Genomic DNA, 22,268 nt, shown 5'->3' on the forward strand with positions numbered 1-22,268 from the left:
CCCAAGAGATGCCCTATCATACAACAAAAATATATGCTCAACTATGTTCATAGCAGCATTGTTTGTAATAGCCAGAACCTGGAAACAACCTAGATGCCCATCAACGGAAGAATGGATGAAGAAAGTATGGAATATATACATATTAGAGTACTACTCAGCAGTAAAAAACAAGGACTTCTTGAATTTTGCAGGCAAATGGATGGAAATAGAAAACACTATCCTGAGTGAGGTAAGCCAGACCCAAAAAAAGGAACATGGGATGTACTCACTCATATTTGGTTTCTAGCCAGAAATAAAGGACACTGAACCTATAATTAGTGATCCTAGAGAAGCTAAATAAGAAAGAGAACCCAAAGATAATTTAAACTTGACCAAAAGACCACCTCTCTGAAAGTAAGAGGACTTGGAGCTGAGTAGAGGAAATATTAGAGGATTTAAAGGGGACAGGAATGGGGTTTGAATATAAGCATTATTATATACGTGTGGACTCCTTAAGATTTTTCAAAAATATTTTGAGTTATTAATCAATAATAATTCCTATGGCTGAGGAGCTTACAGACCAGGGATGAGGCAGAGATTACTCTACTCCCAATGTTTTGCCAAGTGAGCATGAAACCAGCAGCCTTCTACACACTCCTGCTTCTCCCAGTAGACGAGTGCTGTTTTCAGTCTTGAGCAAAGAAGCGTCTTAATTAAAACAGGCTCATAATTTTTCAAAAAGTGATACAAGGCATGTACAAAATAGTGCCTATAAATATTCCATCACAAATGAAAGAGGCATTCATGAGCCCCTCCTGGGGAGCTGTGGGTAGTTCATTCTAGTTGGAGTTGGACAAACAGTCACTTTCTTCACTAGTGTAGTCACTTTGTAAGCTCTCCAAGCTCAAGAAAATAACCACCAACCCATACATATGTGAACAAGATTAAACAAACCTGATTAAACTCATTGGTCCAAAACCAAAAACCAAAACACAAACCTAAAAGTAAGAGGATTGTTCGAGAAGAAGGCATTCTGCGCCTGGCGGTGGTGGTGCACACCTTTAATCCCAGTACTCAGGAGGCAGAGGCAGGAAGATCTTTGTGAGGTTGAGGCCAGACAGGTCTACAAGGGTTAGTTCCAGGACAGGCTCCAAAGCTATAGAGAAACCCTGTCTCAAAAAAATAAATCCCAAAAAACAAACAAATACCAAAAAAAGAAGCTGGATTCTGGAGTAAGAAGGAATACAACAGTATGCGTGTGAATACAATCAAAATACACTTTACACAGATATGTCAAAATATTGTTTTATTAGAGATAGAAACACATAATAAAGAGGTAAAAATTAAAACCATACTATGCTAAACACAGAGAAAATTAAATTAGTTAGAAATAATGTGCATATAAAGTAATGACTAAAACAAACATTTATTCTATGATAAATAATATTACCAAATAAGACACAGATTTAAACCTTAAAAGAAGAAAACTATGAATCGAAGGCTTAAATGCATATTTACTTAGTGGAGTGTCCCAAGTGTCTCACACAAGACTCTGACACTCTGTCCAAGTGTATACAAAATGCAATTCAAAGATGCTTTCATACCCTTTTGTGCAACCTATTAAATTAAGTTTGGGAGAAACTCATTATCGGTACCCAGTAAAACATGGTTGGTGTAATCTATCTATTTGGGTTGAAGAAAAATGTACTCTTGAGAGGGATGAGTGGTGCCTATTTTCACTAGTACCACGCCACAGCACTTTACCAATGTTATATTGTACAAGTTAGTAATACCAGTTAAATTCCCAGTAAAGGACAGTGTATTGAGGGTATATAAGTGGTTTTCTATGAGATAAAGAGTAAATGAAGAATATACCATTTTGGCAACTTTCGTGAGTCTCAATCTATTTCAAATAAAGTATATATATTTTAAATCTTAACTGGGAAGATTGGGTAGGATGAGTGTGCTTGTTATTGTTAATACAGTATTGTGTTCATTGTATTCACAAAATAAACAGGATATTATATTTTGACATAGAAGTGCTTTGTGTTAGAGGTTATGAGAACACACAACATATCATGGTCTTATCAAATTACTCATATGGGAACCAAACTACTCTAGGCAAGAAAGAACTAATAAAGCTTACATAATTTAATAAATCAGACTAATGTAGTGAGGGGACTCCTAGTTTGTAGCTATAAAATGTGATGATCATAATCATATTCATGTTTTTTTTACAGACAAAAGAGCCAATAGAAAAATTTATACAATTTATGTTTACATTCTTTCCTTAGAGTGTTGCTCACTGTATGTTGATGTCTGTTTCAGGGAGCAGAGGAGACTGGAGAGAAGACATCTCTATGTTTGGAGTGTGTGTGATATGTCAAGGACTCTGACAGATCCTTCAGCTTTCTCATTAAATCTTCTAATGACTGCAGGTCAAGTATGATTGGCTCCACTTGAAAGTATTGAATTGAAATTGACTCAAGAGATCAAGCAACTTTTCAAAGGTATAATAACTACGTGAGGGCAGGGTGCGAACTCAATCTGCAGTGCCGTTCAGCCTCACTCTTCCACACATAAGGACATGATGATCATGATTTTAACACTACTCAAAGACTGTATCTGTCTCTAGAGATAATTAGCCTCTCCTTTTAGCCAGAGAAAGTATTCTGTATTGACGATTATTTCCTAAATTTTCTGTCCTTATGAGAATACTTGATCAGATAGGGATTAAATTCTAAATATTCTTGAGTACTTGGAATCTACTGTTGCTTTCTCTGTAGTGATCCTCCCCCTTGCATAACAGAATCTGCTCCTACTTCCTCCAGAAAGAACAACTTTATTTCAAGGATGTTGGAGAGGCCACCAAATCTTCCGGAGAAGTGATGTCTAGTCACACTGCTGCATTTAACCAAAGTACCACTCTGTGCTGATGGTTGTTTTCGGATGCTCTCAGAACTAAGTATCAGAACCTCCAACATAGCCTTTTTTGTTGTAGAAAAAAAAAGATAGAAGTTCTATAGCACTGTCTAGAAAAACTTCCCAAACATAACTATAGCTGCATGGTGTGTATTTCCACATTGAGGCCTTGTGCAAATATGTTTGATGTGCAGATTCTAAGCCATGAGACAGTATTATGAATAAATGAGTCACCAGGTCTGTTTGAGGAGACATTTGAGATGACACAGCTGGAACACAGCCTTTCAGCTTTAATAATCGAAATAGCCATTTATCAGGTGACTTGATAAATAGCCATTTATCAAGTGATGAATAAAAAAAGATGCTGACTTTTACGGGCCAAGGACATTGGCCCCTGAAGAAAAATGAGTCTTTGAGAACCCAGAAGGTGTCCATGCTTGTTCTGACCCTAGAAATAAAGCAAAGCAGGAAGCAAGGAGAGTTTCAGTTGAAGCGCTCTTCAAGGTGAGCCCCTGAGCTCTTGAGTCCGTTCTACAATACTTCCTGCACATCACCCAACGTTTACTGGACAATACACTTCCCAAAAGCAGACGCACACACTTTCTGACAGGACCCCACTTACTACAGCATCATCTAACTATGTATTTATCAATTATAGATGGAGAAGCAATTTGACTTTACAGGACTGGACACTGAAACTATTGTGTTTCCTGTTGACAATGTATGAGCCAACATTAAAATCCAAAAACTTATTGTCTGCTTTACTGGGATTCATGGTGTACAACAGCAATATTGCTTCTGTCCAATAGTAAATACTTTTTACAATATGTGAAGGTCTTTTAGAATGGTATAAATGAGAATCACAAGTCTGAACTTCATTGTTGTTGACACAAGGGTTGGTACTGTATATCTCTGCCTGGCATGTTAAAAACTTGAATTTCAGATTGGTTAATGAATCATGAGAAGTCAATGAGCTATTCCAAAAGATTTATCAAGTACTCTAAGTCATTTTATGCATTATTAAATTTCATATTGTCAGACAACTGAGTAGAAAGTGGGTTTATTCTAAATAATTATTTTACCTCTAATGATCAAGCCTGGATCTGCTGCTGCAGAAGTTCAGGGACCACTATGGAAGAGTCTTTGGAATCATTTTAAGAGAGAATTTAGAATCATTTTCAAGGGATGGCTAGAGAAAGCCTGGGGAGGAATCCTATAGCTTGGCATTTAAGTATTCTCCTCAAAGTCCATGTGGTAAAGACTGGACCCTAATGTGGTGCTATTGGGAGGCTACGGAACCTTCAAGGCATGGGTATTAATGGGAGGTCTACAGGCCATTGGGAGCTATTGGAATGGATTATAGGGCTTGTATTTTTAAATTAGTCTATCATTTTATCAAGATCTTCTGCTTCAAGATGGTGGAGGATATGGCAAAGCTAATGAGTTCTCTAAGCATGTGCCTACTGCCATACTTCCTTAATAGTGAAGTGGGTCCCTGGACAGAAGCAGTGCTTCATGTAATATCATTACAGTGGCTAAGAAATGACAGAATTGTTGGCCCAGGGATGATGGTTTTGGCAGAAGAGTTATATGTAGGAAAAGCAAATTCATATCCAGAATTAGTATCTCTTTTAGTAAGGACAGAGTATTGCTCTTTCCAGGAAGGAAGCGGTTCAGTATAGTGACCTGCTACCAGGTCATGGTCTGATCACCCCAGGGAACGGTGCCATAGTGAGAGTTTAGTGTACATCTCTGCTGCTGACCGGTTTGACACTCAAAAAGAGCAGTAGATAGGGCAGCCTCAGGAAGTGGAGGTTCATATTGGTAAGCCCACGCATGATCTCCATCTCTGCCATGGTGACCACATTGTTCATAACCAATTGGCCAACAGAAGGAATGGCTGGGGAAAGAAACTGACAGTCCAAGTAATAACCTATTTGATTATTAACCCCTTCCTCTCTTGAAGTCACCTTTTAATGGGTATTCTCATGGGATATAAATATTTTCATGTCCTTTGTTCAAATGCCTTTCTCACTAATTTTCTAATCATGCTCCTTCCAGTCAAATCATTAGCCAGAGCCTGTGAATCAGTATATAGTTGCACACCTGTCCATGTTTCCTTCCCAAAAAAATGCACAACCACGTGTACTATCTGAAGCTCTGCCCACTGTGAAGATTTTCCTCCTTCAGTGTCCTTCATGGCTGTCCCAGAAGAAGGAACTGGAATGCAGTTGGTTCATTTCTGGATAGGGCATGCATAGCTTGCAGAACCCTCTGTAAACCAGACCCTAGCCTTCTCTTTCTCAGTCAACCAATCATAGTGTGCTCCCCCAGAAGGCTATATGTGGATTACAGGGAAATGTGGGGAGGGAGAAGATATTATAGTTGGATTAGGAACTGTGGTGGTTTGAAAGAACTAGCCCTCATAGGCCCATATATAGTGGCATTATTGCAAGTGTTGGAGTAGGTGTGGCCTTGGAGGAAGTGTATCACAGACTGTGGGCTTTGTAGTTTCAGAAGCTCAAGCCAGGCAAGGTGGCTCATGCTCTTCCTGCTGCCGGCTGGTCCAGATATAGAACTGTCAGCTATTTCTCCATCACTATATCTGCCTGTATGCTTCCCACCATGATGATGATAGACTAAACCTCTAAACTGTAAGCCAGCCCCAATTAAATGTTTCCTTACGAGAGCTGTCATGGTCATGTCATCTATTCACAGCAACAGAAATACTGACTAAGGCAGGGTGAAAAAATTTATCTATTTACAGGAATTAATTTACATCAAGAAACAAAACTACACAGAGAAATGGAGCCATGTTAATTGCTAGATATGAACAAAACTGACTGAAATGAAGAGAAATACAGAATTTGTGAGAGACACAACCTGGTGGTGTGTTGAAATTTTTTCTTAACTTAAAGGCTAATACTCGAAGCAGGGCTAAATAAAACTTTTGGGGACAAAATTATCAACACCCATGGGAAAAAAAGGAAATACATGGCTAGGTGAGTTTGGTAGGCTTTATAATCAGGAAAGATGAAGAGATCTCTAGATTAAAAGTCCACCATTCTGTCATGTGTCACTTACTCATCGGACTTAACACTAAAGTTTGCATGTGCTTCTATCACATGAGGAAATAGGGAATGATTTGAATCAAGGAATCCTAAGTGTATCATGGTTTGAATCTATAAAATCCCAAAGGCTCATGTGCTAAAGGGTTGGTCCCCAGCTGGTATGGCTGTAGGAGGTGATTGAATTGGAGGTTGCTAACATCAAGTCATCAACCAGGGTTTTTTTTTGTTGTTGTTGTTGGTTTTTTTTTTTTTTGCATTCATAACTCAATGGGCTACTAGGAAACCAACCCCAGTCCCTTCTGATCTTTCTCTTTGCTTTCTGAAAGCCTCGTCTCAGTTCCTATGAACCAATGACCATGTACAGAGGCATCTAAAACTGTGAGTCAGAGTGAACCCTTTCAATTTGAACAAGGCTTCAGGGCAAAAGAACACCAGCACATGCAAAGTATTAGTCTGTGTAATACATAAAAATGATATTCAAATACTAAAATTTGTTGTTCCTACTATCCCACAGTTTCCCCACAACCACCACCACCATTACCACACACCCAGTTTTGATAACAGTACTGTTATTTTTCTTTAGGGAAACACCTCTACACAGTTTTCACCTGTTTTGATACACACATTCTTTCTGGAGGAGCTTAAATATTTGCAGATGGTGTGAAGGAGAGGTGGGGGTGGAACTAAGCAATCAGAGCTTTGCCTCCTGCTGTGAGTACACCCTGATTCTTCCAGGCTCCAGTGAGATTGATGAAATATAGGAACTAGTGTTTACCAGGGTCGCAAAGAAAGACAAGTATTTTCTTTTTCAGAGTTGTAGCAATATTCCTATGAGACTAAAAATGACTACACTGTGACTGTATAGTCAGTAATGGGAGAAAGAGAACAATTTGCACTCCTGCATCAAGCCCTGCTTTAAGAAGTCTTGCAGGGCTGATCTCTCTGTCCCATTTACTCACAGTCAGAAATAGCCCTGGTTGATAGCCCCAACTGCTTCCTTAAGTGATTCGACACACACACACGCACACACAAACAACAAAGACACTCAGCAGGTTGCATTTATATGTGTAAACATATACATATACGCTTATGTTTTAATAATATTATTATTAAAACAATAATAATCAAAAGAGGTTGTCAGTCTGAAAATGGGAAGACATGGGGAGGGCTGGAGAGAGGGTACCTGGGAGGAGATGAAGGATGGAAATAGAAAGGAAAAGTTTTATAATTATATCTCGATTAAAATTTTAAAAATATTACAGGGCTTCTTGAGTCTTTTGATTCCATTGTTCTTCTTTTATTATACTGGCTGATTAAGGGTATTTTACTCACAGTCAGAAATAGCCCTGGATGATTGCACCAACTACTTAGATTAGACAGATATATGTACTAGAAAGTAGAGGAAATTTTATATATTAAAACAGCATACAATACAGGGATGTAATACCATTTACTGGCAGCAATTTTTCAAAGCTTTTAAATTCTAGTTATAAAATAGCTGCAGCTTTTGATTTGGGACAAGCAGTCTTTTGAGAGACACTTGCATTGTGTGAAAATTCGTAATAATATTTAAAGAACTCAATTTGATGAAGTGGTATATAATAGCTGATACTCAGGATAATGTGTGTTCATACTTATTAACTCTGAACAAAAGCCTAAACCATTCGCCGACGGAAAATGCAGCTGTGTAAGAGTGGGCAAAGTTTTGCTTTTCTATTCATACGGATATAATAATCGTCTTCTTTCTTTCTAATGCTATCTTCCTCAATACTTCCCTGCAATTCCTCGTCTACATGACGACTTTTCTCCAGCTTGAGGGACCTCACTATCCACATGGCCAACTACTAGGAAACACTCCCTGTCATCTGTCCAGAATGAATATTTATCCATCTTATAGACTTCGTTTGCAATACTTCCCTAAAAAACTTTTCTTCTCCTTCCCTTCCCTTTGAGCGTGTGTAAGGGAAGTGTATGCATGTTTGAAATGCATAGATGTGTTTACATGATTACAGGCTTACATGTGTGCCTGGGTATATATGCATGTGGAGGCTGGATGTCGAAGTTGAGCGTTTGTCTTTCTCCACGACTCTCCACTGTGTTGTTTTTGAGGCGGAGTATCTCTATTTAAGCCAGAGCTCATCGGTTGACTAGCATAGCTTGTCAGCTTGATCAGGGGTCCCTTCTCTCTGCCATCTAAGAGCTAGAATGACAGGCAGTAGACACGCAGCTGGGGCAATCACATGGGTGCTAAGCACTTTACCTACTAAGTCATCTCACCAACCCATGAGAAAGATTGTTAATATTAAATAATTAAAAATAAATTATTGATTAGTTAAATTTTATGCCAGTTCATACACTATTTTAGACATGAGGTGGAAGATGGGAACTAAAGACTTCTGTTACCTCGCAGGTGATCTTTGCAAACTCTTTGGAAAGTACTCATGTGCTAGAAGCATCATTTCCAAGACTGCTCCAGCTTGACTTTAGAAAGAGAACAAAACCCACTGTTTGGAGCAGAAGAAATGATAGAAGATGGTCTGTTAGGAGAGCCAGAAGTCACGCAATGTTGTCTTACTAGGTAGAATAATTTTAAAATTCAGTTCAAAAAAGGCCATTTTCAAGAATCTGGTCACTCAACATTAATGGCCCCTAAAATCACAAGAGCAACAATCCCAAATGATGTGGTTCTCAGTGGTAGCAGATAATCATCCGTGTCATCGATTTCTAAATGATTGAGTCTACCTGATTAAGCCTTACTCAACATTAAAAAATGCAAAGGACCAACGAGCATGTAGATTGATGTAAATAAGTAAAATCCATACTGTGATGAAAGCCCTGAGAAAAATGGCATTGTTTCTACAAATCAATCTCCAGGTTACACAGGGGATTTGAAGTGTGGGGGTGTGGGAGTATGGGGAACATGGAGTGGCTGTGACAGAGACGGAGAGGTTCTGTTTAAATCATTTCAATAAATATGCTCACAAGTTGTAATGTGTGAACTGAAATTTTGTCTTAAAGCTCAACAAAATGGAGTAAAATTAGAGAAATCAGGATACTGACCGAATATTTCATACTAGTAGGAAGCTGGCTAATATCTTGTGAGGTTGTTAGTTCTCTGGGTCTGCTTTTAAACACAGATTCTATCTTTTGTAGGTATGTAACAACATAGCCATTGATGGGGAAAATAATCCTGGGAGAGCTCGGGAGGGAACTGGATAGAGATGATGCCAGCCTGGCTCGGCCCAGGGGATGATGTAAGGTAAGTGATGGATGTAAGTACCAGTCTCGGGCCTCCATCTTTGGAGGCCACGCCCTTGTGCCTGCCAAACCTTGACCCCTCCCTGGAGGAGTGTCAAGGCAGTCTGCCAAACATTGACCCCTTCCTAGAGTGCCTGCTAAGCCTTGGCTCCTACCTGGAGGAGAGTTAAAACAACCTGCCAAACCTTGGTTGTGTTGGCAGCTTTCTGGTTCCTGCTCAGGACCACCTGAGAGTGCAGGAATCCCATTAAACCTGGATATTCTTTAATTTGGCTTGTTGTGATTTGGCTTGATTGGGATTTTTGCGTCAGCAGAGAGCTTGCGTTAGGGAATATTTCTGACAATGGGAATGGAGAGTTTTATTATGCTATTCTTTGTATGATTTTACACATTTGAAAATTTTCAAAATAAAATCCCAAATTAAAAAAAAAACAAACAAACAATTGCTTTTCCACTTTCCCTTTTGCTTGTCTCTCCTGCACATGTTCTAGGAAACAAAGGCTGGAAGGAATTAACAATTTACCCAAGGAATTCTTATTTCCAACTTGCTATTCATTTCTGGGCAGGAGAACACTAATCTCCTAGCTGCCTAAACTACCTGTGTGTGAAGTCAAGTCTTCTCAGCGACTCTCAAGAAAGCAGGGGTGTCTCTGTGGCGCAATCGGTTAGCGCGTTCGGCTGTTAACCGAAAGGTTGGTGGTTCATGCCCACCCAGGGACGTCCTGTGAATTGCCGGTAGTGGTGGCGCACGCTGGTAGGATTTGCTGAAGGAGGCAGAGGCAGGAGGATCACGAGTTCGAGGCCAGCCTGGGCTAAACATTTTTTGGGGCTGGAGAGATGGCTCAGAGGTTAAGAGCACTGGCTGCTCTTCCAAAGGTCCTGAGTTCAATTCCCAGCAACCACATGGTGGCTCACAACCATCTATAATGAGGTCTGGTGCCCTCTTCTGGCCTGCAGGCATACAGACAGAATATTGCATACATAATAAATAAATAAATAAATATTAAAAAAAAGAAAGCAGGGACTAGTGTGGGAACAGAACTCCAGAACTTCAAATAACAAACACATGTTATTTGAAATTTTTCTCTGAATAGTTAATCTTGCATATCAGCATCATTTAGATTGATTAACTATAAGTAGTAAGATATATCCTATCATCTCTGCCTATCATGAGCAAACCGCTGGTGTACAATAACTGAAATCATGTCTGATCATTTTTATCACACAGACAGGAGTTTTTATTCTGAGTTCTGATTGTAAGAAAGAACAAAAACCACTTCAAAAAAAAAGTATAGAGAATGATCAAAGTATTTTTCTCAGAAAATGTGCTGTTTCTAGTTGAGCTCATATCCCTTTAGAGTTGTTTACTAATTTTGTTTTTGCATAATTGCATATATACACTCTAGTAAATCATAGAAGCAAAGCACCACGTGTGTATGTTTTCCCCGTGGGGAGCTTTTTCCTTTCACAACGTTCATTAGCTTACTATTTTCTTTAAACTTGTAGAGATTGCCCAACTATGGGTGCAGTCACAAAAGAACTGCTCCGATACTAATAAGCACGCGGTTTTTGCTTCCTGTTTTTGCACGTGTGGTGGTGGTGCACATTCTGGTCATGTGGCCTTGTTGGCTTGTAAAAGGGTTTCTATTGGGTGAAGTCATCAGGGTCCTTTGAGTGAATTCGTGGAGAAATGACTTTGTCACTGCTCAGTTCTGTTCAGCTGCTCCTCTAAGGCTTGTATGAATCGCTTGCCAATTAGCAGTGTGCCTCAAAGCCCGTTCCCCACATCTGAGCTTCTATCAGTCTGTTTACTTTAATTCCATGTTTTGTATAAAGCAGTAATTTCTGTTTGCTAGCCTCTGGTCAGTTACGATGTCATTTACAGCCTTATGCACCTTCTGTGCTTCTCTTACATCTCTTTGTGTATTTATGACATTTTTTTTTCAAAGTACACACAATCTATTATATTAGCCTTTGGTCTTTATTTAATTTTGATTGTGGTATCTTTTGACAGACAACTTTTGGGTTTTGTTTTGGTTTTCCAAGATAGAGTTTGTCTGTGTACTGAAACTTGCCCTATAGACCAAGCTGGCATCAAACCCAGATCCAACTACCCCTGCCTGCTGGATGCTGGTATTAAAGACATGCACTACTAAGCCTTACATAATGGCTTTTAAAATTAAATCTATTTATTTATTTACTTTACATCCTGGCTGCAGCCTCCCCCCTCCACCCAGTCCCCCACAACTTTTGTTTTTATGACTGTTTTATCAGCTTAGGGCCTCTAGCAATGTCTTCTCCCTGTAAGATTTTCCTGTACAACGGAATTTAGGAATTTCATTGTTTTCTTCTGACAGTATCTGATAGTATTATAAACATCTTTTATACATATGCTCTACAGATAGTGCTATTACCAGAATGCCGTATAATTCAGTTGTGTTACTGGGCCCTATTGCTTGCATGTGACGATAACATGAATTCTACCGGGAACTTCCAAAGATTTGGTGTTTGCGCATGCTCACATTTCTTTTAAGTTTAAACTCTAACTCCTGCTGGCATTATACACAATTTCATTGAATTTAGAGTCATTTAAAGTTTTTGTTTTTACTTAGAAATAAAAGTAAAACACATCTGTTTATTCGGGACTTCCTTGATGATAGTTTTCAATAAATTTAATGGTTTTCTGTCGTCAGTATTAGATAATTTTTTATCATGCTAAATTCTCATTATGGTACCGGCAAATGTGGAGATTTGAATATCTTTTCATATGAAAAGCAAAGAAGCTGTTAAATGATGCTACCGTGTGTGAGAAATGGCTCACAAGCCAGGCACTTTAGATCCATCAGCTGAACTGGGGAGAGAGGGGGTTGGAGAAGATTGCACCTGCAGTAGCCTGATACAAAGCTGTGTTTAACTCTCTACACTTAGAGTATAAGCCCTCGACACTAAAAGAAAAATGACTTGCTAACTTTGGGGATTGCAAATAAACTTATCACTTGAAAATTTAATAAATAAAAGAAAGAATCTAGCATAGCTCTTATTGTGTCAGTAAACCATACCCCAGGGTAACATAATTTGGATAAAAGACAATTTCCTTGCATGGACACATTTTTGGTTCTAAAAAAGGAAGCATTATCATTTTGAAACAATTAATTAAACGCATCTGAGCAATTAAAATAACTGGTTTTAATGTGTCATAACTCCCCAACCATGTCTGTAAGGCCAAGTACCAAAGCTTGTTTGTCACGAATGACTCTAATCAAGTAACTATATCAAAGCACTAACTTCCAAGAAACACAGGGACAGCAGGGGCACATTTAACAGAATAGATTATAGGACATTTAACAGGAAAAACTTTGTTCTTCTTATAGCAACTAAAAGTCACAAGAAAAAAAGGACAGAGAACAGAACATGAAGCGTAAGGCTCATTTTGGTTCTTAACTCAAGAAATGAATAAACACACTACTCTGACAGTTGAATGTGGATTGAATGATTACCTATAAAATACTATGTTTTACAAAACTGGCAAATCTTTATTTTATTTTAGAGTTCAATTATGTGATATTTAGTTATAAGTATCACAGGTATTGTTACGAACTCCTTGTTGAATTTTGTTTTCTGTTTCAACAATAACTTTACATTTCGACAAACATATCTTTACTAAAAATTCACTGAGCTAGGCACAGTAGGGCCAACAATTATTTACACAATTGTAAAGTTAAGGCAGAAGAATAGGAAGTTCAAGGTCCTCCTTGGCTAGCTAGCAAGTTCCAGATGAGCTTGGTTTATACAAGAACCTATGTCAAAAGGGAAAGAAAGAAAATCATTAATGTTTCATGGGCATATTAACTTCCAGAAGTTTCTTTTGGGACATGGTTTTTAGTGTTTCTTCATCACTTCCTTCTTCCATTCAGATGGTCACAGTTCTATTGTGAACTGGGTGATTCAGCGTACTCCCTTTCCCTAAATAGTTACCATTCTTGTATATCTCGTCAGCTTTCAATAGCAAGGGCATTTCCAGGAAGACTTATGATGGAAACTAGCTAGGTAAGACGTGGGTTATTACTGGAAAAGCAACTGCAATGAGAGAGAAAACCTCAGAGGTGGAGTGGAAACCACATTCTTTTGTTAAAAGAGTGATTATGATACGTTAGGGTACAGAACAAGAGAAATTTAAGGCTCTATGTGCTACAATGGTAATAATTCACAGTATATTTGTGGTTTATGACGATCTCTTCAGGTAAGCGCAGAGCAAGGAAATATGAACTATTCCTTTGACAAAGTAAGCGTAGGAAATCTGGGCTTTGTTTGATGTGTGGTTCCACACTGTTCTAGTTTGCTTTTCTATTGTTATGATAAGTACCATAACAAAAAGCAATTTAGGGAGAAAAGAGATTTTGTGATTGCAGCACTGTATTGAAGGTAATCAAGCAGGAGCAGAGAGCCAGGAACCATGAGGAAATCTGCTTACAGGCTTTTGCCAGCTAACTTTCTTACACAATCCAGGGCCCTCTGCCTGAAGGTAGCACCCAATGTCTGGGCCCTCCCACTTCAATTTGCAAAAGGAAATGCCCCACAAAGATGCCCACAGGCCAAGCTGCTGGGAGAAAACCCTCAATCTAAGTTCATTCTTCATTGGGAATGTCAAATTGACAAGCAAGATTGAGCATCACCTGTATCTCATAGGTTTTGTGCCCTAGGATGCCATCCCACGTTTTAATATAGCTGGTAATACCCACCCCAGCACCTTATGATAGCGTTTAGCACTTAACTAAATAATTTGTCAAATAGTCAAATAATGGTAATTTTCATAGTGACATAATGCTAGTAACTTGTTTGGACATTTTAAAATGTAGAGGTGCCATGCAGGATTATAAAAGTCATACAACTGACAATTGAATTTAGACAGTGTGTTAGAGCATACCAAATATTCTAAGTTTCCTTGACTACTTCAGGACACACTTAGTCCTGAACAGTAAAATGTAAGTGATATAGGTCTACCTATATCATAAAGAATAGGTTAAAAACTGCAGACAGCAGTATGTTTCACAGGAGTCTAACCTGCTGAGTTTCAGTTTATTAAATGTGGCAGTTTGATTTTACTGACATTCAAATATGGCTCAAATGCTACATAGTGGAATGAAGATGGGGACAGAGCCATATTGTTAAGAGACAGATGGTATCTTTAGACTCAAGAACATTCGATATGTAAGGAACTCACAGGAACGGCAGGCCACAAAGCTCCACAGTAACAATTTAAGTACCTTGCAAATCACCCAAATGATAAAGGTTTTAGGGGCTTGAGAGTAGGCTCAGCAGTAAGAGCACTGGATGGTCTTCCAGAGGACCCAGGTTCAATTCCCAGCACCCACATGGTAGCTCACAATCTCAAACTGTCATTCTAGGGGATCCAATGCTCTCTCCCAGCCTCTATGGGCACAGGTACAGATATAAATGTAGGCAATACAGCCATCTATATTAAACAAGCAAGAACAAAACAAAGAGAAAGAAAAACACTGTAACATGAGGGCTTGCTTTTTGGGGGTTTCCCATCCTGTCCAGTTCCCACAGCTGGCAAGTCCTAAAGAAAATCACACAGAGGTCTCCATAAGATTATAAACTGATTGGCCCATTAGCTCAGGCTTCTTATTAGCTCTTATCACTTATATTAACCCATTATTCTTATCTATGTTAGCCACATGGCTTGGTACCTTTTTTCAGGTCACATCCTGCTTCTTTGGTGATCTGGGCAGGACTGGGAGGAACAGGCTTCCTCCTTCCTAGAGTTCTCCTGTTCTCATCGCCCCTCCTCTACTTCCCATCTGGTTGACCCACCTATACTTCTTGCCTGGCCAATCAGCGTTTATTTAAAACATGATTGACAGAATACAGATAATTCTCCCGCACCAAAACACTTATCAAATAAACAAAACACAGAATGCACAGTAGTTATCATGTAGGTGTGAAAGGTTTATGGGTCTGTGATGTGCCATATCTTGGTCTTTGTTGGGTATTAGAAATGACAAGAAGGCTGGGCAGTAGTGGTGCACGCCTTTAATCCCAGCACTTGCGAGGCAGAGGCAGGCGGATCTCTGAGTTAAAGGCCAGCCTGGTCTACAAAAGCTAGTTCCAGGACAGGCTTCAAAGCTACAGAGAAACCCTGTCTTGAAAAACCAAAAAAGAAAAATTGAAATGACAAGGAGAAATGGAATTTGAGAGTAGAGAAGGGGTAGATTTTGGCAGGGCATCACAGACAATGCAACGAAGGAAAAGGCTCAAGCCGAAGAAGAACTGGGCAAGGAACTTGTGCCAAGAAAATCTCACAGCTGCGTTTGCCCAGTGCCTGCTAAATACAAGGAAGGGAGTCTTAATTCTGGATTTCTGTTTCAGTCTCCCAGAAGAGCTGGTTATAAAGGAAATGTTTCTTTGGGTTTCCTGTAGACACTCCCACAGAAGCATTTATGCTGTGGTACCCTTGAAATACATTTTAAGTGACACTTTCGCGAATACAGAAGTAACACTTTTGCTTCTATTAGAGACAGACTTTTTGATAAAAAAAAATTATAATCCAAGCTTTAACAGTGTCCCTTGTTTAGTGCTTTCCATAAATGGGTAGATTACTAATCTTCTAGCCATGACAGCTGTTGGGTTTTCCTGGCACTTACAGCAAATAATAGTTTTTAGGACTCTCCTTCGACTCTGAGTCATAAAAGAAAGATTTCCAGGATGTGTTAATTAATGACTTCCAATGGAAGTGGAGAAGGCGGTTGTGGAGGAGTGATTGATATTTACGTCCTGTGGTAGTGGGGCTCAATTATACCATTGAAACCTAGAACAATGGACTGCTTTGAAGACCAGCTTCGCATATTCTTCAGTGTTCTGTGCCTCCTCCTTCTGGAGGACCGTAGGCTGCTTCGAGTCTTTGCGCGACGAAACCTTTGTGTGCGAAGGTGAGAAACCTGCGCTCCTAGTCTCTTATTTGTGATGATGCCTTGTCATGTTCAGCTCCCGCTGCAGTTTACACAGCTGCTCTCTAACTTCTGATTAGTTTGTTGCCATGGGAACATGAGCTCCCATGAAAATGCCACTTTGGAATTTTAAAAAGTGGTTTTCCTCCATCTCTACCTGTTTGGGAAGGTTCCTTGAGTCTCATGGATGGGGTTCTCTGGAACAGGAGTTATAATACGGATAGTATGAAGTATGTTTCTATTTTCCATAGAAACCCTTTCTGTTCATGTCTCCTACCTTTCAAAATAGAATGACTTCGGTTATTTTCTATAATTGGCAAGTCAATAGGAACTATGTAAGTAAGCAAAATCTTTCAAGCCTCCAACCTGCAAACCCTGTCCAATCGAGAGCAAGTATGTGCTTTCCGTGTGACACTGGGCAGTGATGCTGCACTGCTTAACACAGAAATCACACTGGGAAGCTAGAGCCCCATGCCATCCTGTCAGAAAGACATGACGTTCTGGGTCCCTGGCTGTGCCATTTATGTGTCATTGGGCTAGCAGTCCCAAATCCCAAGATTGTAATTTTCATTTCCATTTTCTGATGTGAATTTCAGATGTGAAAACAAGTGGTTATGGAGCTGGAAAGAAGGAGCCCTCTGATTTTGGTTTATTTTTAAAATGGTCTTGATTCTTCAACGCATACTTTCTAGTGAGTAAAGGCACTGTCTTGGATGGTGTGATAAGTAGCATTATGCTGGTATGTGTCTTCCCTACTTCATCCATTTGTCATTCAGCGTAGTCTATTCTAGGTGCTAAGAGTCCATAAGGAAGTGCATAAAAATTCTCTGGTTTTTCAGATATTCAGAGCCTGTGGATAAAATTTTCCCTTTCATCTAGGGGAAATTGTAATTGCTCGGGGTCAGCAGTTCGTACTCACAACTGGCTATATGCTTAAATTTGGCTGGATGACTTTGATTGATTTGTGACAAGATCTCAATGTCCACAGTAGGCTGGCCTAAATCTCGAAAGCCTCCTGCTTCAGCTTCTAGGATATTGAGAATACACGTCTGCACCACTATGCCTGGTTGGTGGAGAAACTTATGTCGGTTGAGAAGATGAATTAGCTAAATTGCTAATATGAAGAAGAGACAAATTTCTTCAACAACAAAACCCACATTTCAGAAATAAACTGTATTCTTTGCTGTAGCTTAACTTAGTGTCCATCTCAAATTTCTCTTTCACCTAGTGGTGAGAAATCTCATCATGCAAATTTAAGATAAACTTAGTGTTCAGTGTGTGGTTATGGTCTTCTGGGTCCGATCCCCCAGGGTGTTTTGTTTTCTTGGGTCATTCACAGTAGTAAGAGCTCAGGTCCAAGACTTGCAATGGTTATTAGAATTAGTAACCCATTTCCAATAATCTCCATCCTCTTTGCCTCAGGACTCTAATGCATCGTTTCTTTTGCTGTAAGGCAGTGGTTCTCAGCCTTCCTATTGTTGCGACGGTTCCTCATGTGGTGACCTCCCAGGCACAAAATTATTGCTTTGTTACTTCACAAGTATGATTTTACTACTGACATGGGTCATACTATATAATGTAAATATCTGATCTACAACCCCCTGTAAAGTAAACTCCGAGAACTTAACTACAGTGTACCATGCCCGTGTTGAAGGTGTACTCACTGGTAGCCAAGGCAGGGACACCTTCAAACACAACTCTTTTGGATTAGAAGTTGTGGCTACTGCTAGGAAGAAACTTCTAACAGTTAACAAATAAGTTGATATTTAGAAGATGCTTGTTTCAGGTACTATGGCAAATTTACAAGAAGTTTTTTGAATTTATAACATATTCTACGTACTTTGGGAGTCAAGCTTGCTTTCTTCCTCCCCCCCTTTTTTTTTCTAAGAAATGTAGAAGACTCTGGTACAGTGGCTGCTGGAAGACACAGTTATGAAATGTTCTGTTAGATGCCTAATAATGTTTGAATATGTTGAGCGGTGATTTTCTCTTCTCATCAAAGGACTGGCTTCTAACATACACCCCCAGGTTGTTGTGGTTTGTATCTGAGGATACAGAGGATTGCTTTCTCTGGAAATATTAATAGTTCCATTGAATTTGACATTAAGATTGCTGCCTGAAAACTTTAGGCTCCAAATGCCGTTTAATAAAAGGCAGATAGATCGAGGACTAAGGCAATAGCTTTGCTGATTTAACTTGGTCTCACAAGGGAAGATGTTTGATACCACACACTGGGGACGTGAAAGGGTAGAAATAGAACCCAAGAGGCCTCTGGCATATACACATCTATTAAATAGAATAAAAAGCAGTATTGTGGAGGCTGGACTCCTAGAACTGATTTTTTTTTAATTAAGGTGTAGCCCACTTTCAGGCTCCCCATCAATTTCAGTCCAAATTTTAAGCAAGGATCCCATAGCCGCAACTTGTGAACCAGCTTGAGGTAGCCTCTCTGAGCTTCCCCTCCTCTGTCCCCATTATGCTACCTCCATGCTGTTGCCTCAAACAGCTTTCCCTCCTCCAGTGCATCCCCTTTTCCCTGGGACTTGTGCTCTACCCCAGCTCTACCTCCTACCAAGAACCCTGAAGCCACCATAGTTGAAGCAGCCCCAGGTAGGATCCCCATTCTCTCCCTCCCCTCCTTCACTTCAGCCAACCATATCACAACCAAACCCAGACCTTGCATAGATCTGACATCCCGTGTCCAATGACAGGCGAGGGAGTTATCATATCGCTAATCACCTACACCATCCTCCCCTTCCCAGACACAGCCAGAGTTGTGCATCCTCCTTGCAGTTATAGCCTTTCCAGTCTTACCAGCACTGTTTCTTGTCCCCAAGCTTGGTCCCACCCCTGTGTGCCAGCCCAGCCTCGTCTGCCATCCTGACCCTAGTCCACCCCACCAGATTCAATCGACAGACAGGCACAGCCATGCTTCTGTAGCCGATGCCTAGGTGTGGTCTGACAAGTTCCCTGAACCTTAGCCTACCTCAACCCATCTCAGTCCCCAGAGATATACGTGGTTACATATCCTGTGTGCTGCTTCATCCTGGTGTGCATAGCCTATGTATACCATGTCCAATGTCCACATGTTATCGGGGACATTTCACTGTACTGGAATCCAGCCTGGGGAGTTCCTGGAACCTCACCTACTCATGCCATCCCCAACCCTCAAGCCTTGCTAAAAAGACAATGTTGGCCTAGCCCAAGGCAACTTAGCGCATCACATCAGACATGTCGCCAACGAAAGAAGTTCACAGACACAGATCCCACAAAATAAAATATCCAGGGAAGTCCAAGATGGTGTATATCGCTCTGAAATCCCCTATCTTAGTGAGATGCTCCTCAGTAAGAATTATTTATATGGATCCCGGGTCAAAGGATTTAAAAGAAGAATCTGAAAATTCATAAAAGCATTCAAGATGCGTAAAGAAGTTGTGAACAAAGAGTACATAATGAACTTCGAGAAAACAGCAATGCATGCCTCAGTTTTGCTAAGAAAACACAAGCACATACCTGAATAAAATGATGGAGAAAATCCAGAATTTGAGAACTAAATTAAGTAAGGTAATTAAAAATTCGAAGACAACTCAAGCTGAAATAAACACTGAATTTAAAAAAAAAAAAACTCAACAACCCAATTAGAAACTTCACAGGGAAAACCCAACAAATCAAATGGTCAACTAGAGGAAAGAATTTCAGAACTTGAAGATGAAGTCAAAGAATTAGAAGTCTAGCTTTAAAGGTAAGTACCACCTAAAAGTGAGAGAGTGGAACTAATATTCCAAGCAAATGGGACCAGGAAGCAAACAGGGGTCACTATCCTAATTGTAGACAAAATCGATTTCAAATCAAAGATAAAAAGAAGAAATGAAGAAAGACACTTCATTTAAACTAAAGCAAAGATTAATGAAAAGACAACATAAGACTCAACAGACATACATCAAATTTTGACACTCATTTTCATAAAGAGCATATCATGGAACTAAAAAGCTGATTGACTCAGCAGTATGATTTAAATACCATACTTTCTCCAATAGACAGCTGATATGAACAAAAAAAATAACCAGAGAAACATCAGAATTGAATGATATCAAATGGACCTAAGATATATATATATATATAATATTCCACACAAACACCAAAGAATATACAATCTACTTAGCAGCCCATGGTAGACTACATCCTGGGAAACGTTGATAAATTAATAGATTCAGAACATTTAAAATGATTTCATGTATCTTTTATGATCATGATGCAATAAAGCTTAAAACTGACAATTAACAAAAGTAAATACACTCATCATGACTTGCACTATTTCCTGGACTGGCCTCTAGTGGCTTAGCTCTGCACTCTGATCTTCAGGCAAGCTTTACTTGTTAGATCACAAACAAAATATCACCATAGTAGAAAACGTTTATTGATTAGAGTAATAAAGACAATTATCCTCCTTTTGTGAAAATGAAAACAAACCACACATTTTATTAGAATACACACTAGATGTATATATTTCTATGAACTCTACAAAACACTGAGAGCCTCACTTGGGAAGTACAATGATCTAATTTTTAAATTTCCAATAAAAATACTCCATCTCCTATGGAAAATTATAGAAATTTGACAGCTGTTATCAAAGTTATGAAAACCAGTTTTGTGAATCTCCATTTTGCCTAAAGAACTTGCACAGCTGACAAAAGAGCCTGTTGCATTTAATGCTTTATTTTCTTAGTTAACAGAGTTATTTCCAAGTGTAACAAAAGACTGGGTTACACAGAGAATGTTAATTATATTAGTATTAGTAGATGCCGAATTTTTCTTGTTTTCTGTCTTTCCTTTTCCCTAGTTTCCAATGAAACACTTGGTCTTCCAAATTGTTGCACACCTTAATTGTCCAAGCAGGCAAGAAACCACAGTGGCCTCTGGAGAGGGCAGGTAATGAATACCTGTCTGACCTGATGGAGCAAAGAACTAAATCAGGCTTGAAAAGCTGGCGTCAGTCCCTCAGACATGAAGCGCTCCCCGAGAATGCAAGTAGCTTACTTGAGACCTTGAAGGCTTCTGAAGCAGATGGGATTGGCACTCTAGGTGGTAAAGTGAAGGCTGGCAGTGGGCTCCATGTTCATTTCAGCAGACAGTCAGAGTGACAGGCACGGGATGAGAGCTGGTAACCTGTATAGGGTTCTGTAAAAAGGAAGAATGAAGCAAGAGTCTTCTGGGAAGGGGAGCCTCACCTGAAAAAAATGCCTCCATCAGATTGGCCTACAGACAAGACTCAAGGGCATTTCTTAAACAGTGAGTGATATGGGAGGGTCCAGTCCACTCTGGGGTGATGCCACCCTTGCAAAGGGGATCCTGAGTAGTGCAAGAAAGCAGTCTGAGCAAGCCATGGGGAGGAAGCAGGTAAGCAGCATGCCTATGGCATCAAATCCTGCCTCCAGGTTCCTGCCCCTGAATTCCCTTTATGGTGGAATGCATAAGCCAAATAAACCCTTTCCTCCCCAACTTGCTTTTGGTCATGGTGTTTATCACAGAAATAGAAACGTAACTGGGATATATAGTGGTTCCAAAGCGAAGGCAGGGCCATGGCCTCAGCAACATTGACTATAGTGATTCTCCCTTATGAACCTGTTTACTCTTTTTCTGTGATGGCCTATTTCGTTGTTTTATCCTCCCATTGGTCAAAATCCTTCTTCCTGTTTCTTTGTTGGGACCTTTTTGTTGTTGTTGTTGTCTTTTTCACAACTCATTAGAGTTTGCCCTTGTATTTATTTTTCTTTATTGTTTTCCCCCAAATGCTGCCATAAGTTCTTAACTTCTATTGCTATTTCTGAGCTACTGACTCCAACCTCTACAATCCTATTCTTCTAGTATCCTCTGACCCCTGCCAGGCAGTCTCTTGAATGCTCAGCTTTCATTTGAATGCAACATAAAGAGACTTTAGACGCTCTTAGCAGTCCTGGAACACACACGCCCTGACTCCGCTCACATGGAGTCAGACAGATAGACTCTGTGCTCTTGTGTCTCAAAGGGGAGTGGGAGAATTTAGGAATAAGCAAATTGCTACACAATAATT

The 22,268-nt window shown here is 39.7% G+C and overlaps 1 non-coding gene across 1 annotated transcript; it reads left to right on the top strand.

Moving 5' to 3' along the window:
- Positions 1 to 9,876: 9,876 nt before the first annotated feature.
- On the top strand, positions 9,877 to 9,950 carry Trnan-guu (transfer RNA asparagine (anticodon GUU)). Its single transcript has one exon. It is a non-coding gene; the product is annotated as a tRNA-Asn (tRNA).
- Positions 9,951 to 22,268: the final 12,318 nt, after the last annotated feature.

This window comes from Alexandromys fortis, unplaced genomic scaffold (assembly GCF_014885135.2).
Source record: "Alexandromys fortis isolate MF-2015 unplaced genomic scaffold, M_Fortis_MF-2015_v1.1 scaffold_28, whole genome shotgun sequence".
NCBI classification, from domain to species: Eukaryota; Metazoa; Chordata; class Mammalia; order Rodentia; family Cricetidae; genus Alexandromys; species Alexandromys fortis.